Source organism: Trichechus manatus, unplaced genomic scaffold (genome assembly GCF_000243295.1).
Source record: "Trichechus manatus latirostris isolate Lorelei unplaced genomic scaffold, TriManLat1.0 scaffold00196, whole genome shotgun sequence".
Taxonomy (NCBI): Eukaryota; Metazoa; Chordata; class Mammalia; order Sirenia; family Trichechidae; genus Trichechus; species Trichechus manatus.
The window spans coordinates 2,034,674-2,051,169 of NW_004444132.1; the positions used below are offsets into that span (position 1 = coordinate 2,034,674).

The 16,496-nt window shown below is 40.3% G+C and overlaps 1 protein-coding gene across 2 annotated transcripts in view; it reads left to right on the top strand.

Moving 5' to 3' along the window:
• Positions 1-395: 395 nt before the first annotated feature.
• Positions 396-16,496, top strand: part of PRPF39 (pre-mRNA processing factor 39) — a 39,078-nt gene continuing 22,977 nt past the window's right edge. The window contains exon 1 of one of the 2 annotated variants that reach the window (XM_004387878.2): positions 396-542. The gene's annotated coding sequence lies outside the window, so the exon portion shown is untranslated. The remainder of the gene's footprint in view (positions 543-16,496) is intronic. The other variant, XM_023741986.1, reaches the window with a different exon arrangement.

Consider the following 16,496-nt stretch of genomic DNA (forward strand, 5'->3'; position numbering starts at 1 on the left):
AATGTCTCATCGTCAGGAGACCTGAGTGTGCCCAGAATCCATGCCATCTTGATATTTGGGAATTTAAGGCTGAATTTCTGCCCATTCTTAGGTAGAGGGGTAAAACCTGAGCAATTGTTGGGAAAACCATGTAAGATTTGCTAGAAAAAGAATAACATTTTTCTTTGAGGAGGGCGGGGCGCTGTCCGCATCTAAAATCAGGAGCGTGAAAGGTCCTAAAGACCTCTTTTTGGCTTGGGAAATCCAGATAGTGGGGAAATGGGGTAGGAGACGCCGCCTTGGTTTTCGGTAGCCGCAGGGTCCTGTCAGAGCCGGGCAGAGGCAGCGGAGATCCTAGGGAGGGCGAGGCCTGCGCGCTGCGGCCCCACGTGACTCTTCGCTTCCCGCGGAACCGACGCATGCGCGCCGGGTTCTTGACTAGTCGGCCGTGGCGGTGGTGGCGGTCGCTGTGGTGGTTGTGAGGACGGAGGCGGTGGAAGTGACATCTTCGGCTAGGTTGGTCCAGGCTTCGGCTTATGGCCTTGAGTGGCATCCATCGTAAGGTCAGCTGGGGTGGGCGTCTTGGAATTGGTTGGAGGGGGTGATACTGGGGGCAGGAAGGGGCCTGCCTTGTCTCAGGCCGCACTAAGGCCGCGGCCTCACTCTCCCGCCCTGTTTGAGGCCTGGCTTGGACTCTACTCCTAGATGCCCATCCCTTTCTCTTTCCCACCTGTTGGGTGGAGCGGTGCGAGGTTTATTTTCTTAGATCAAACGTTTCTCTGGACGCGTGCTTCAGGGCAGAGCGGGAGGTGTGGGCCTCTTTCACCTGGATTTAAGAAGAGATTTGGGAGTAGGTCTGAATTGCTTGCTTCGTTCAAGAGCTGGAAACCACTGTGAGTGGGACTACTGGGAGTGGAAGGAGCCCTTTTAGCAGCCGCCAGAGGATTCGGAGGATATAATACAAATTCTATTAATGAAGCATTTAGGCGCCTTGTAGGGCACATTCTGCGTTCTAACTACGTAAGCAACTGTTTTGGGACCTTGCACCCCAAAGATTGGCCAGAGCATTTGGCAGGATAGGATAGAAACAGAAAAAGCAGACGTCAAAGATCCTAGTAAGATTGTTTTTTTAAGAAATGTATGTAAGAATAATGTTCACCTTTTGTAGCCAGAGACCAGTACTGGTGTTGTTCAGTCTACCTCCAAAATCCCATCTTGAAGGTTATAAGTAGTACTTCTTAATGTATGATTGTTACTGCCATAATATCGTATATTTTTATGTAGATTAAAATGATACTTTTCAGTTTGATATTTACGTTGCCTTTTCTTTTAGGACGTCAGGTTATTAGGCAGCTGATCCTGTCTGTTCAGAAATACTTTAAATTTTTCTGCAGCCGGAAAGGTTGAAGCTTAAGAAAACCAAGTTTCATGCAGGGAACTCTGAAGCTCATGTTGGAACTTAGGTGTTTTGGGCACTGTGGGAGCTTACATGGATTGGAAAAAACAAGCAACTACTGTCAGTTTTTTCCCCCACCAGCTTTATAACCTCATTCTAGAGTTGGAAAAGTTGGAACTTTCCACTGTTCACCCTCTGGTAGGGATAAATAAAGTGACTGAAAGGAGTTCTACTGAAAAGACTAGTTCTTAAAATTGTGAGCTCTGAAATAATTGGGGGTTGACTAAAGATAGCTAATTAGTAGGTGAGGTGTGATATTTGAAGTGAGAATGGAAAAGCAGATTTTTTTTTAGTCTTGGAATACTTGGTAATGTTTTTACTTATCTATAGTTTTTTTTTTTTTTTTTTTGGTTTTATAGTTGAATAAGAAAAAGAACTTCATAAAAAAATGCTAAGAGTTTCCTTTTTTTTTATTTTAAAGAGAAGCAACATGTGGTGTGTTGACATGTGCTTTGTTAACAAATATTCTGCATTAGATGTAGGATTGTTTTTATTTGAAAAAAATAGCTGAAGGAGGAAAAAGCAGTAGTTCCAGCCAACTGATAATCTTTCTCAAAGTTCTGAAGATGATGCAGATGTTTATTTAAATATATATATAAGGTAGTCATCTCAGTTTTTGGAACATGGTAAGTGTTTAATATGTAGAAGCTAGAAAAAATCAGTCTGTGAACATATTACGTCGCCTCTAAAAACAGTCACAAGAGCCAGTGGTTATGACAGCCTCTTTTTTCTTAAAACCCAGGCTTCAAATGGTCTTTCTGTACATGAAGCACAGAGTGACTTGTGGATTGTGAATCTAGTTGATTTGCAGTACTCAAGCTCCTGACTTTCAGATTTTTATATATATCTGTTTATTTAAAAAAAAAAAAATATGATTTTGAGTACCTCCGCAGGTACAAGGGCATTTAGAGAGTAAAAAGTAAAAAGATCAAAATTTTTAACTGCCGTGCACAATGGAATGTCCATGTTACATCACAACCCAATATGCAATAGTTGGATGTGTGTATATTTCAACAATATGCCCTTGCTGTGTGCATGCACACTAATTTTTTTATTATTTAAAATTTTTCCATTAAAAAATGAGAACTGTTTTGAAGCAGTCTGCAGTTTGAAAAACGTTGATCTAGTGGGGAGATAATAATTACTTAAACTATAACAATAATAGTATGAATGAAAAGAAGAGGATATTTATAATCTTTACAGCAAAATGTGTGTGATTATTTAAAAGATGAAGTTTAGAGAGGTGCTATTTGTTATTCAATGAATTTAGAGTGTACTAGGTCTCCAGGTGTATTATATCCCCTAGGTGGTGGTAAATCTGGTCCTTACCTTCAAGACGTTTGTAATCTAGTGGGAAAGATAGACATGAATAAGTATCACAAATATGATCTGTGCTATGGAGAAAACAGCAGTGCTGTGGGAGCATTAATGGGGGCAACCTAACCAACTTGGGGGTTATAGGAAGACTTCAGGAGGAGATGTTTAAACTTTGCCCAGAAAGTTGAAGGGACCAAGTGGGAATGTGGGGGTGGGATAATGAGGTGGGAGAACATTCCAGGTAGAAACACTAAGGCCTGAAAGCAAGAGGTAGCTGAATTGAAAAAAACTCAATGGAGATAGAATGTCAGTGCTATAGAGGTTAGTAGAGAGGAGGCAAGAGTTTTGGAGTTAGACAGGATGGGATTGAGTCCTGGCTGTAAGCTTGGAATAGTTATTTAATCTTAATAAACTTTTGTTTACCTGTCCTTAAAAATGGGATAGTGGCATTTAACAAAATAATTGTTCAATAAATAGCATCTCTTATTATTATCATTGATAGCTGTTAATTAAAGTCATCGCAGTGCATGATGACAACATTCTTTCAAAAGTATTGTCTTCTTTGTGCCAGGCAGTTTAACATACGATAGTTGTGTCGTACTTGTGTATAATTGCATCAAAATATCATTAAACAGTATACCTTTGTGTATTACAAAGCGCTCTGATAATATTATTTCTATTTTCCACTTTAAAAAAAAGAAGAAGCTGGTCTGAAGTAGTCTGTAGTTTGAAAAACACTGATCTAGTGGGGAGATAATGATTACTTTAACTGTAGCAACTGTTGTTAGTTGTTGAGTCACCCCACTCATGGCGACCCCATGACCTGTGCCAAGCCTGTGGATCAAACTGTTGTGATCCAGAGGTTTTTCACTGGCTGATTTTTGGAAGATTGCTAGGCCTTTCTTCCTAGTCCATGTTAGTCTGGAAGTTCTACTGAAACCTGTTTAGCATCATAGCAGCATGCAAGTCTCCACTGACAGGTGGTGGCTGCACATAAGGTGCATTGACCAGAATCCAACCTGGGTCTCCTGCATAGAAGGCGATCATTCTACTAATGAACTGCTCCAAATTATAGCAATAGTAATGTGAATTAAAAAAAACAAAACAAAAACAAATTCCTTGCCATCGAATCAGTTCCGACTCATAGCGACCCTGTGGGACAGAGTAGAACTGCCCCATAGGGTTTCCACGGAGTGACTGGTGGATTCAAACTGCTGACCTTTCAGTTAGCAGGCGAGCTCTTAACCACTGTGCCACCAGGGCTCCGAATACAAAGAAAAGGGTAATTAATCTTTAAAGCAGGATATACTAAATAAGTAATTCATTCACTATTCTGCTGATAAAAGAAGGAAAGTAGAGCAAGGTGAAGGGGATCAAACATGCTGTGAATGAGACCAAGTTGCTATTTTAATTAGGGTGGCCCAGGTGGGTCTTATTGAAAAGGTGACATTTCAGCAAAGGTTTAAAGGAGGTGAGGAAGGTAGCTATATGGGTTTCTGGGAGAAGATCACTCTGGGCAGAGGGAACAGGCAGTGCAAAGGCTCTCAGACAGGCAAATGTGGTCTGTTTGAGAGACAGCAAGATGTCTGTGTTGTTGGAGCTGAGTGAGAGAGGGTGAGAGTAGAAGATGAGGTAAATGGTGGGAGGGAAGAGCAGTGGGTTCTTGGAAGAATGACTTTTAATCTGTGAAATGGAGAGCTTTGAGCAGTGGAGTGATATGGTATGATTTATATTTTAAAAAGATCACTAGCTATTGTTTTGAGAATAGAATGGGGACAGGGAGGTATAGATGGGGTGGAGCAAGTAAAGAAGCAGGAGGCCTATAGAAAGCTATAGAAGACTATAACAGTATTCCAGCTGAGAGAAGAGTGGCCTGAACAAGAATGGTGAGAATTGGGATTCTGAGTATATGTTTACCACTTTTATAACAATAGAGAAGGGGTTAATAGTCCAGATATACAAGGCACTTTCACAGATTGGAAAGAAAAAAGACAAGCAACACAGTAGAAAAATGTGCAAAAGATATGAGCAAACAACTTACAAAATAAACGCAAACACCAGCAAACATACGAAAAGATATCAACTATTCTTTTAAATTAAATCAGATACAACTTTTTGCCTATCAGATTTGCACAAATGGCTAGGAGCAAAGAGATAAGAGTGTCAGTGTGGACTTTTTAAGAGGGCAAATTTAGCAACATACGTACACATTTCAAGTATACCTGTGTTATGTCTTATATGGATTTTGGAGTTAGATCTGGGTAGCATCCTGTTTCTTTTGTTTACTAGCTGTATGTTCTTGTGCAAGGTTACTTAATTTCTCTGAGCCCTTTTTGCCTCATCCGTAAATTGGGAACCATATAATTATACCTAGATTTATTGTAGAGTTGAAAGGATTAATGAGATCTGTTAAGTGCTTAGCATAGTGCTTTGCTTATAGTAAGTTTTCAAAAAATGTCAACCATTCTTATTTTTACTTCCATACTGTAGGTACTTAGAAATGTTGAATTAAAGCTCAATCTATCTTCTTTACCACTCCACTGGGCAGGGCGTTATTTTCCACTATCATGTTTTCTTTAGAAACCAATTCATTGAGAAATGAAGTGTAAGTGGAAACTAAAATTCAGGTCTTGTGACTCTTATCCCCCCCCCCACTTTTTTTTTAAAAAACAATTGTGCTTTAGGTGAAGGTTTACAGAGCGAATTAATTTCCCATTCAATAATTTATACACACATTGTTCCATGACATTGGTTGTAATCCCCACAATGTGTTAGCACTCTCCCCATTAACACCCTGAGTTCCCCATTTCCATTCGTCTGGTTTTCCAGCCCCTTCCTGCCTTCTCATCCTTGCTTTTGGGCATATGTGGTCCTTTTGGTCTCATGTAGATGATTTTTCTAAGGAGCACTTTCCTCACTTGTGTTATTGTTTATTTATAGGCCTCTCTATTATTTGGCTGAAAGTTGATCTCCAGGAATGGTTTCAGTTCCAAGTTAGAAGGGTGTCTTAAGGGCCGTAGTCTCGGCGGTTCCTCCAGTCTTTCTCAGACCAGTAAACCTGGTCTTTTTTATGAAATTGAATTTTGTTCTGCATTTTTTTTTTTTCCTCTAACCGGGACCTGGAAACCCTGGTGGTATGGTGGTTAAGAGCTATGGCTGCTAACCAAAAGGTTGGCAGTTCAGATCCAGGCGCTCCTTGGAAACTGTATGGGGGCAGTTCTGCTGTGTCCTATAGGGTCGCTATAAGTTGGAATCGACTCAATGGCAAGGGGTTTTGGTAACTGGGACCTTCTATTGTGATTCTGCTCAGAGCTGTCGGTAGTGGTAGCCAGGCACCATATAGTTCTTCTAGTCTCAGGCTGGTGGAGGTTGTTATTCCTATGGTCCGTTAGTCCTTTGGACTAATTGTTTCCTTGAGCCTTTGGTTTTCTTCACTCTCCTTTGCTCCAGACGGAAAGAGACCAATAGTTGTATCTTAGATGATCAGTCGCAAGCTTTTAAGACCGCAGATGCTACTCGCCAAAATAAGATGTAGAACGTTTTGTTTATTAACTATGCTATGCCGATTGACCTAGATGTCCCCCAAAACTATGGTCCTTAGCCTTCAAAGTCTGTAACTCAGTCCCGTGAGATGTTTGGTTATATCTAGGCTGTTTCCATGACTCTGTCCCTGTATACTTTGTTATATATATATAAATATACTTGCAGTGCATACAAATATGTATGTAGAATATCCACAGCCAAACCTATATATGCACATGGGTATACTCCCATACGCCCTCCCATACCTTTTTATCTTACATTTCTACCTGTGTGTCCACTCATAAATTATTGTTTGTTATTAGTGTTGGGGCAGTATTGTGTATGTTATAGTAGTTACCTTCATTGCCTTTTATTCTTGTGTACCTCTCAGTGTCTTCCCTTGCCTTGGTTATGTTGTGTTGACTTGCCCTATAATGTGTACTGCCTTTCCCTTCACCAAAGTTAATACCTGTCTACTCTCTAGCTAGTGATTTTTCCTCCCTCCCCCTGCCATCCCTGGTGACCATCAAAAAATGTTTCTGTGTGTGTAAAAATGGTGTTGGGGCTGCATCTTACCTCCTCTAACTTCACTAGGGGGAAGGAGAATCAAGATCACCAGCCCCTGGCTGATTCCTATGAGACAGAGGTCAGACATGCCTCCTCTTTCTACCATCTTTACCAATTCTGAGGCAGAGATCAGATGTACCTCCTGTTGCCAGCCCTTTCTTCCAATTCTGACACCAACCGTCCTTCCCATGGCACTTTGTACTTCTCTGTTGAGTTCAATAATTCATTGCAATGGCCACACAGAACTCACAGACAATACTCAACAGTATGGGGTTTATTAGGGAGCTAACAGGTTCAGGAATGCTCAGGATACAGTTCTTCCATCAGGGCAGCCTCTTCTGAGCTGTGACCACAGGCATGCCTCTCTCTGGCCCCTGGCCTCTGCCCTGCTTGGGCAAGTGTTTACAAAACTTTTGGCTCTACCAGTTAAGTGCCCAGAGGCACTCCACTCCGCCAGTAATCCTTGTCCCAAAGGCACTCAGCTCTCTAACTCCCTGGTTCTGCCAAGCTCTACCAGGTGTCCTGAGGCACCCTACTCTGCCAGCAGGCCTCCTGCCCGAAGACACTCAGCTTTCTTGCTCTGTGGGTAGGGCCATCTCCTGCTCATTTTAAGCCTAATGGGATGGCAAAACTGACCAATCCTTTTGTTAGGGTTCCATAGACCTTATTTGCATGGTCACACCCCCCACATGGGTACCATGAACTTTATTTACATGATTAGCAAACTGCCCAATCCCCTTGGTGGGCCACAGTCACCTTATTTGTATAGTCCCACCCAATGACTTCGGTGGGAGTTGCAAAACCATGGTGAGAAAGACAGTGTAAAAGCGATCCATCGCACCGCGGGCCACCCCCGGGCTTTTCTAGCCATGATTCTTTCATATTTGGAGGATAACTTTTACTAGTCCAAAACAGTCATTAACAACTAGTCCTTCAGTAGGGCAAAGAGTCCTCAGGGTGAGATTACTCAGGTACCAGCTATTCAGGTCTGCTGCAGGAGTCCATCTGATGTGGTCAGGTTCTCCAAAAGTCATCTTGGCTTCACCCTTTCTGGCCTCTGATAAAATTTAACTGAGAGAAGATTATTCCCTTGCTCTGAGCCTCATTCGGTATCAGCATAGCAAAACCTTTAAGGGACTTTAGATTTGGCCACTGTACTCCAGTCCAGCAGTGCCTCCCCCTTAGCCCACTCTTTAACACTTACAGCTTCTACAGTTAGAGTTTTTACAATCACAGTTAATAGTGTTAACAGTCATTACTTACCAGAATCATATAATCCTATCAGCATCTTCCCCCACCCTCTCTTCCCCAGACCTATTAGGAAAAGAATATTCAGTGAGAATCCTCCCTTTTCCCCCTCATTTTGTAAGCCCACTCAGGAAAGCATATAAGCTAGCCACTTCATGCTTTTATTCCCCCCTGTTATAGATAGCAATATTTAAATTGCCCGTCCCTATCAAGGCAGTAGTCTGAGGAGACAAGCATGTTCCTTGGTCTTGAAGAATCTTCTGTTCAGTTGGAACTTCGAGGTTTTGCATCCATAAGCAAAGTCCGGTCCAGAGCAAGCCATCAAATTGCAGCACTCTACACCAGCTCACAGTGTCAGACGTCTTCATTCACTAGGTTCTGGTCAGCTCATCCCTAGCTATCCAAGGTAGGTCACAATGACTACCAGCCCTTTAGGCTCAGGAGTTCACACATACCTCCCAGCACTTCAGACCAGCCAGCCCCTTCTCTCTCTCTCTCATTCCTAGCCCCCATGGGCTAGGTCAGTGGGTGCCAAACTCAGCCTGTCTCTTCATTGCTGTGCCTCCCTCACTTCCATTCATGAATGGACCCAGGTGGTCACCAAAACTGAGCATACCAAGCTGTCTACTCAGGGGTTTCCTTCTGATGGACACTGTCTTCCTGCTTCAGTGTATCCAGAGGCAAACATCTTGCTGGAAATTCAAAAAGCAAAGCTGTCTTTTTTTTTTTTTTTTTAACTCTGCCCATCCTTCCTTCAAAGGCAAATTTCCTACTCTCCCAGCAGTTCTGCATGTCTTTTCAAATGCAAATTCTGAGTGAGGTTCAGGTTTTCTACCTAAGCTCCAACTCTATACACAGGGCTACTGACTTGAAACAAAAAACCTCTTTCCCTCTGGGCAAATCCTAGTTCCCTTTTTAGCATATCCAATCAAGTATTGGCTGAAGGTGGGGTTACACAGCTCACTGTAATTTATAATACCCAGTATTCATTTCTATCATACATTTATGTCTACCTTGCAACACTAGGTAGGAGAAACATTCAGTATCCATAGTACATTCAGATAAACACATAACTTTTTAAAACATTTCACTTTCATCTTTTCTACCCCTTGACTATCTCCCCATTCATATGCATATGGCCTTGGGCCTCTGGCTGGGTGGAAGCAGAAGACCTTGGCCCCTATCAGTCATCTCCTTTTACTGGCCTGGCCCTTGCCTGGAGCCACTCCAGATAGGGCATTTCTCCCTTCAGCTGCAGGGTAACATTTCTTACTTTCCTTTCAGCCATTACAAGTAACAATAACCAAAATAACCATCTAAAAAGAAAACATTTCACTTTCCAAGCCTCCTCTTTCTTTCTCTTCCTAAATACTATGCTTCCATGAGTCTGGAGCCTTTGCAAGGATCCCGGCTTCTGACACTAACTGTAAAAAATGGCCTGGGGGCAGCGTCTGACCTCCTCTAACTTCACAAGGGGAAGGATAATCAAGATAAACAGCCTGAGCCTGATTCCTGTGAGGTGGAAGTCAGACACACCTCCTTTCGCTACCCTTTTCTACCAGTTCTAACACCAACTGTCCCTCCTACAACGCTCTTTACTTCTCTGCTGAATTCTGTAATTCATTGCAGTGGCCATACAGAACTCATAGACAATACTCACCATTATGGGGTTTATTAGGGAAGTAACAGGTTACAATTTAGTTTCATGCTCAGGATACATTTCTTCCATCAGGACAGCCTCTTCTGAGTTGTGCCTGCAGGCATGACTCTCTCTGACCCTTTGCCTCTGCCCTGTTACAAAGCTCTTTTAGCTCTGCCAGTAAATGCCATAGGCACTCCACTGCACCAATAATCCTCCGCAAAAAGGCACTCAGCTCTAGCTCTGTGGGCCAGGCTGTCTCCTGCCGCTCCCCAGCTGCCGTTTCTTCCCCCTACTTTTCACCATCTTCAGTGTTAACAGCTCTCTCTCGGTCTCCTATTTCCATGAGCTTCTCAGCACAGGGATCGCAGGTCCAAAGGATGCACTCCACTCCTGGTTCTTCTTTCTTGCTGGTGGTGAAGTCCTCTCTTACTGCTTCCGGGGTGGCTTATTTTAAGCCTAACGGGATGGCAAAATTGACCAATCCCTTGTTAGGGTTCCATAGACCTTATTTTCATAGTCCTACCCCGACACAGGTGCCATAAACTATTTGCATTATTAGCAAGCTATCTAATCTCCTTGATGGGCCACAGTTACCTTCTTTGTATAGTTCCACCCAGTCACTTGAGTGGGAGTTACAAGACCGTGGCAGGAAAAGCCGTATAAAAGCTATCCATCAAACCGCAGTGTGTAAACCTTTCTTTTCATAAACTATTTATGATAGTGGTCTCATACAGTGTTTGTCCTTTTGTGATTGACTTATTTCACCCAGTGTAATCCTTGAAATTCATCCATGTTGTCACATATTTTGTGGATTCATCATCATTCTTTATCACTGTGTAGTATTCCATTGAGTGTATGTACCACAGTTTGTTTATCCGTTCATCCATTGATGGGCACTTAGGTTATGTTCATCTTTTTGCTGTTGCGAATAATGCTGCAATGTACATAGGTGTGCATTTGTCAATTCTTGTCATGCCTCTTATTTCTCTCAGATATATTCCTAGGAGTGGGATTGCTGGATCGTATGGTATTCCTATTTCTAGCTTTTTAAGGAATTGCAATACCTGTTTCCATAGTGGTTGTACCATTTTACTTTCCCACCAGCAGTGTATAAGAGTTCCCCACAACCTTGCCAGCATTTGTTGTTTTATGTTTTTTTTGGGGGTCATTGCCATTATTGTTGGGGTGAGATAGTATCTCATTGTAGTTTTGATTTTTGTCTCTCTAATGGCTAATGATCACAAGCATCTCTTCACGTGTTCGTTAGCCACTTGAATGTCTTCTTTGGTGAAGTATTTGTTCATATCTTTTGCCTATTTTTAAATTGGATTGTTTGTTTTTTTGTTGTTTAGGTGTTGAAATTTTTTATAAATTTTAGAGAATTAGACCTTTGTCTAATATGTCATAGGTAAAAATTTTTTCCCAGTCTGTAGGTTTTAGTCTTTTGGTGAAGTCTTTTGATGAGCATAAGTGTTTAATTTTTAGGAGGTCTAGTTATCTGGTTTATCTTCTGCTGTTTGTATGTTTTTAGTTATGTTTGGTATTCTCCTTATGTCATGTATTAGGGACCCTAGTGTTGTTCCTATTTTTTCTTCCATGATCTTTATAGTTTTAGGTTTTACATTTACGTTTTTGATCCATTTCGAATTAGTTTTTGTGTATGGTGTGAAGTATGGATCTTGTTTCATTTTTCTTCAAATGGATACCCAATTTTGCCAACACCATTTGTTAAAGAGACTTTCTCTTCCTCATTTAATGGACTTTGACCCTTTATTGAAGATCAGCTGTCAATAAGTGGGTGGATTTCTCTGGTTTTTAAGGACCTTTAAAGTTGTTATTAGCTGCTGTCTACTTAGCCTCTGATTTATGGCAACCTCATGTACAACAAAATGAAATGCTGCCTGGGTCTGCACCATTCTCATGATTGGTTGAGAATTGGACCACTGTGATCTGTATAGGGTTTTCATTGGCTGATTTTCAAAAGTTGATTGCCAAGCCTTTCTTCCTAGTTTGTCTTAGTCTGGAAGCACCACTGAAACTTGTTCAGCATCATAGCAGCATGAAAGCGTTTAGTGACAGATGGGTGGTAGCTGCACATGAGGCGTATTTGTCAGGGATCGAACCTGGGTCTCCTGCATGGAAGGGAAGAATTCTACCACTAAACCACCAATGCCCTCCACTTTTAAGGTAGAAGTGGTTTAAGACTTCCAGTTTAACACAGTGGATTGACTTTACCATGCATTTATTTCCTCCTTAAACTCCACGAAAGAAAACAGAAAGAACTAAAATGAAATGAATAACATAAATAAAAAAATAAAAACAATAAGTAAGATAAAGTAAAAAAGAAATAAAATGGTAGAAACTCAAAAGGACAAAGAACAGGAGAGGATTTGTAAACAGATGAAAATTAGGAACAAAATTTGGAAGAAAGATGCAGCAGCACTAACTGACTGATGTAGGCTTTTATATTCTTTGTTCAGCTCTGTGCCTGCAGAAAGGTAAGTTAATAATAAGCAAGTAAAGGAAGTGAAAATAGGAGGATTGGTTGAAAGTCTAGAGTAGTTTAGACCCTAAATTTTCTTTCTCCATCTAGGATAGCTTGCAAAAAAAGCTGGAAGTTTATTATATGAAGAAGATGTAACCAGAGAAGTTTAGGCATAGCTGGTGGTGGTGGTGGTGGTGGGTTGAAGGGTCTTACTGAAAATGAGAAAACTGAATGAAATTCAGCATATTGGATGGTGACATCACCAGCACAATTTGGGCTCCCATCTCAACAGAATTACATCCTCCACTGAGGCCCACCATCGACAAACCCTGTCTAGCTTTCAGTTAGCTTTGTAATGCCTCAAACTTATCCATGAACAAAAGTTTGAAAATCATCATGCAGTACTTTAGAAGCCAAAACAAACAGTTAAAACACACTCAGAAGAAAGAGAGATAGTGCTAAGAACAGAAGAAAATTTAAGTTATCAGATAACAAAAGATGTTGTTCTTATGAACTGGGAACAGGAGACTATAAAAAGGATTATTTTAGACAATAAGAAATGGAAGTTTAAAATTTGATGATATATTAGAAATTCAGTAGACAGTTTAAAAAATATTTCAAAATAGAATGAGTCAAAGAAGTGGGAAAAGATAAGAAACTAGAGGATCAGTCCAGGAGGTCTGGTTATCTAAGTAGTGTGAGTTCAAGAAAAAGACAAAAGAAAATCAAGAATAATCAAAGAAATAATATAAAACAGTTCCCAAGAATTGAATTATGTGTCTAGATTAAAATAGGCCTTCCAAACGAATGCCTTGCAGAATGAATGGAAAAGACCTACATGAAGGCACATCATTATAAAATTTCAGAATACCTGGGATAAAGCTTCCACAGAGAAAGAACAAGTCAGATATAGAGGATGAAGAATAAAAATGGCATCACGCTTTTCTCATCAGTAACACCAGATGCTAGGAGATGATAGATTCCTTCAAAGCTCTCAGAAAAAATGATTTTCAATCTAGAATTTTGTACTCAGACATTCAGTTATGAGGATTTCAGAAGTGTACCCAAGTACCCTTTTCTAGGAAGTAATAGAAATAGTAATAAGAATAGAAATGATCCTCTAAAAGAGGAAAAAATCAAAAAAGAAAAACATTTGGGCTGTTATAAATGGGATTCAGCCCAGGAGACAGGTGAAAAGAATCCTTGGGTTAAAATGAACAAAGAAAATCTAGACATGATGGACCAGTCTAGATTGTAACAAGGTTAGATGGTTTCAGAAAGGCTAAGTGGCGAATTGTTTCTTGAAGGAATTTTATAAGAGCTTTTAGAGGGTGTAGGGGTCAATTTTCAAAGAAAACCAAGCAAATGAAAATACTGAGGGAAGATATAAAGAGGTATAAGCAAGGAAATGTAATTATACCAAATGACTTAGCTTGAAAAAAATGTTTACTTAGGCATATAGTAATTGTCTTAGTTATCCAGTGCTGCTATGATAGAAATACCACAAGTGGATGGCTTTAACAAAGATAAATTTATTCTCCCACAGTCTAGGAGGCGAGAAGTCCAAATTCAGGGTGCCAGCTCCAGGGGAAGGCCTTCTCTCTCTGTCAGCTCTGGGAAAAGGTCCTTGTCATCAACCTTCCCCAGGTCTAGGAGCTTCTCAATTCAGGGACCCCAGGTCCAAAGGATGCACACGCCTGGCTTTTCTTGCTTGGTGGAAATGAAGTCTCCTTGTCTCTCTGCTCCCTTTTCTCTTTTCTATCTCCAAAGAGAATTGACTCAAGATACAACCTAATCTTGTAGATTGAATCCTGCCTCGTTAACGTGACTGCCTCTAATACTGCCTCATTAATATCATAGAGGTAGGATTTACAACACATAGGAAGATCACATCAGATGACAAAATGGTGGACAGTCACACAATATTGAGAATCATGGCCTAGCCAAGTTGACACACATTTTTGGAGGACACAATGCAATCCATAATAGTAATGTTAACTGAATATTGATTTTACCCCAAACTGATACAACTATACTGAGAGCATGGGAGAGGGAAGTGTGTGCAAGTTTAGTTGGTATAAGAGTTAATTCTTAATCTCCTCTAATAGGAAGGTAGGAAAATGTCTAAAATAGAAAAAAATCATGAAGTAGGTATACCTCCAGATAAACTCGGTGTTGACTACCAGTTTTATGAAGTCAGTTAACGCCTTTTATTTCCTCTTCTTAGAAATTTCTACTGCAAAAAATTCAGTGCATCGGGAAGTTCGTTTTTATTTTCCTCAGTTACTTTAAAATACAGTGTCTTGAGTTTGGATAGTACTTCCCAAGGGATTAAATTTTTTTCATTAATTTTTTTATGTATGAGAATTTAGTTTTTAAGACTTTGGCATGCTCCTGTCTCATCTGATGTTCTCAGCAGCCCTGTGAAGCAGGTACTGCTAAAATATTATGAATCCCATTTAGAAGTAAGAAAGTAAGGCTTGATTTAGGATCATACAACTAGTAAGGGAGAGAAGTGGGACTCATCCCTGCTCCCCTGTTCTGTGTTCTTTCCAGTGTTCAGCATACTGTACTTTATCTTGTGATGAAAGACATGGAAATTTTAATTCCTAGTCTTTTGTACTTCATACTTGCTGATTTAGTTATAGTTAAGCTATGTTCTTCCTTTTAATAGTTACTTTTTAGCCTTTGCCATCTTACGTTGCTAGTTGGAAGTAACAGGTTGTTGTTAAGAATAAACTCATACTAGTAATTGCCACATTATGAAAAATATGTTGAAATAACTTATTAAAAAAATAACTTTGATGTGTTCTTCTTTCGGCCTTGTGATTTTTGAAATCGTCAGAAAAGTGATCCCCCTGAGGGTGAAGCTGATGTTCTTAATTCTTTTTACAACACTATAATTTCAGGGTGTGGAGTAAATGACGGTCTCTGAAAATGCAAGGGTGTGGTAACTTTGCTGATGTCAGAAGAAATCCTTATGTCCTACTTACGTATGCGGTTAGCATAGGATAGGTAGTAAATGATTCAGGATGCATTCACCAGCAGTCTTTTTAAAATTTTTTCACTGAGTTATGGGGGGAAAAAAACTCAAATGAACCAGCGATTATTTGCACGTGAAAAATCAGTCTTTAACTATGTCTTTTCTTTAAAGGAGGAGAATAAAGAGAGCAAAATAAATTGGGAAGTTTCTTTGCCTTTCCTATGCCCTGAAATGGATTAAGCTAGGAAAAGCTGTTAACATTAACCAAGGTCATTCAGGTAGAAGGGATCTTATTTTTTCTGGTGATTGAAAACTTTGGAATCTCCTTTAATATGTACAAACTAGATTTGCCTTTGTATCATTTCTTCTCAAATCCCTTTGTCCATAATCTGGCTCCCCCTTACTTGTTCTGCTTCTTTTCTTTTCACTTTCCCAATACAGATCCTCTTTATTTGGGTCAGTCTGTCACTCCTTGTCTTGTAGCCAGTCATAATTCCCATCATCTTGTCTTCTGTCAAATGAATGTTCCCATTCTGTTGGTGGGAAGGCAGAAAGAAAGTAGCAGAAGGAAGAACTACACTAGTTGTGACTGTTCCTTTTCATGAGAAAAGCAAAAGCTTTCCCAGAATTCTTTAGCAGATGTACTTTTCAGGATTAAGTATATTTTTTGCCTTGAACAAAATCAGTGTTTTATTACAAGGAAGATGGTGAGAGGGGATATTGGATAGGCAACTAAAAGTATCTGTCAGGTGGCTAGTGCAACTTTTCTAGAGATAATTGTCATCATCTTCCTAAATTTAATATATGCTTATCTTTGATATAGCAGTTCCACTGTTTAGAATTTACCCATGAATAAGTTTCTGTTCCACAGAATTATTTAGAGAACTTAGTAGAGGTATACCTTTCTGGGCCCTAGCTTAAACCAAAAAAAAAAAAAAAAACGAATCGATTGCCATCCAGTTGATTCTGGCTCATAGCGACCTTATAGGAAGGAGTAGAACTGCCCAATAGGGTTTCCAAGGAGCGGCTGGTGGATTCGAACTGCTGAGCTTTTGGTTAGCAGCCAGTCTGTTAACCACTGTGCCACCAAGGCTCCCCTCAGAATCATCAGTGCCGGGACCAAGGAATCTGCATTTACTTTAATCAGCGTACTAGGTGACTTTTGTGTGGAGCTAGATTTGAGAATTTTTGTGTAGACTATAGTGAAACCCAGATTTTTAAAGTAGGCATAAAGTTGTAAAAAAATTGTAGCCAGCCAGTCATTGGCATGCCTTAGCTAACTTTCCTTTAAAGCAGA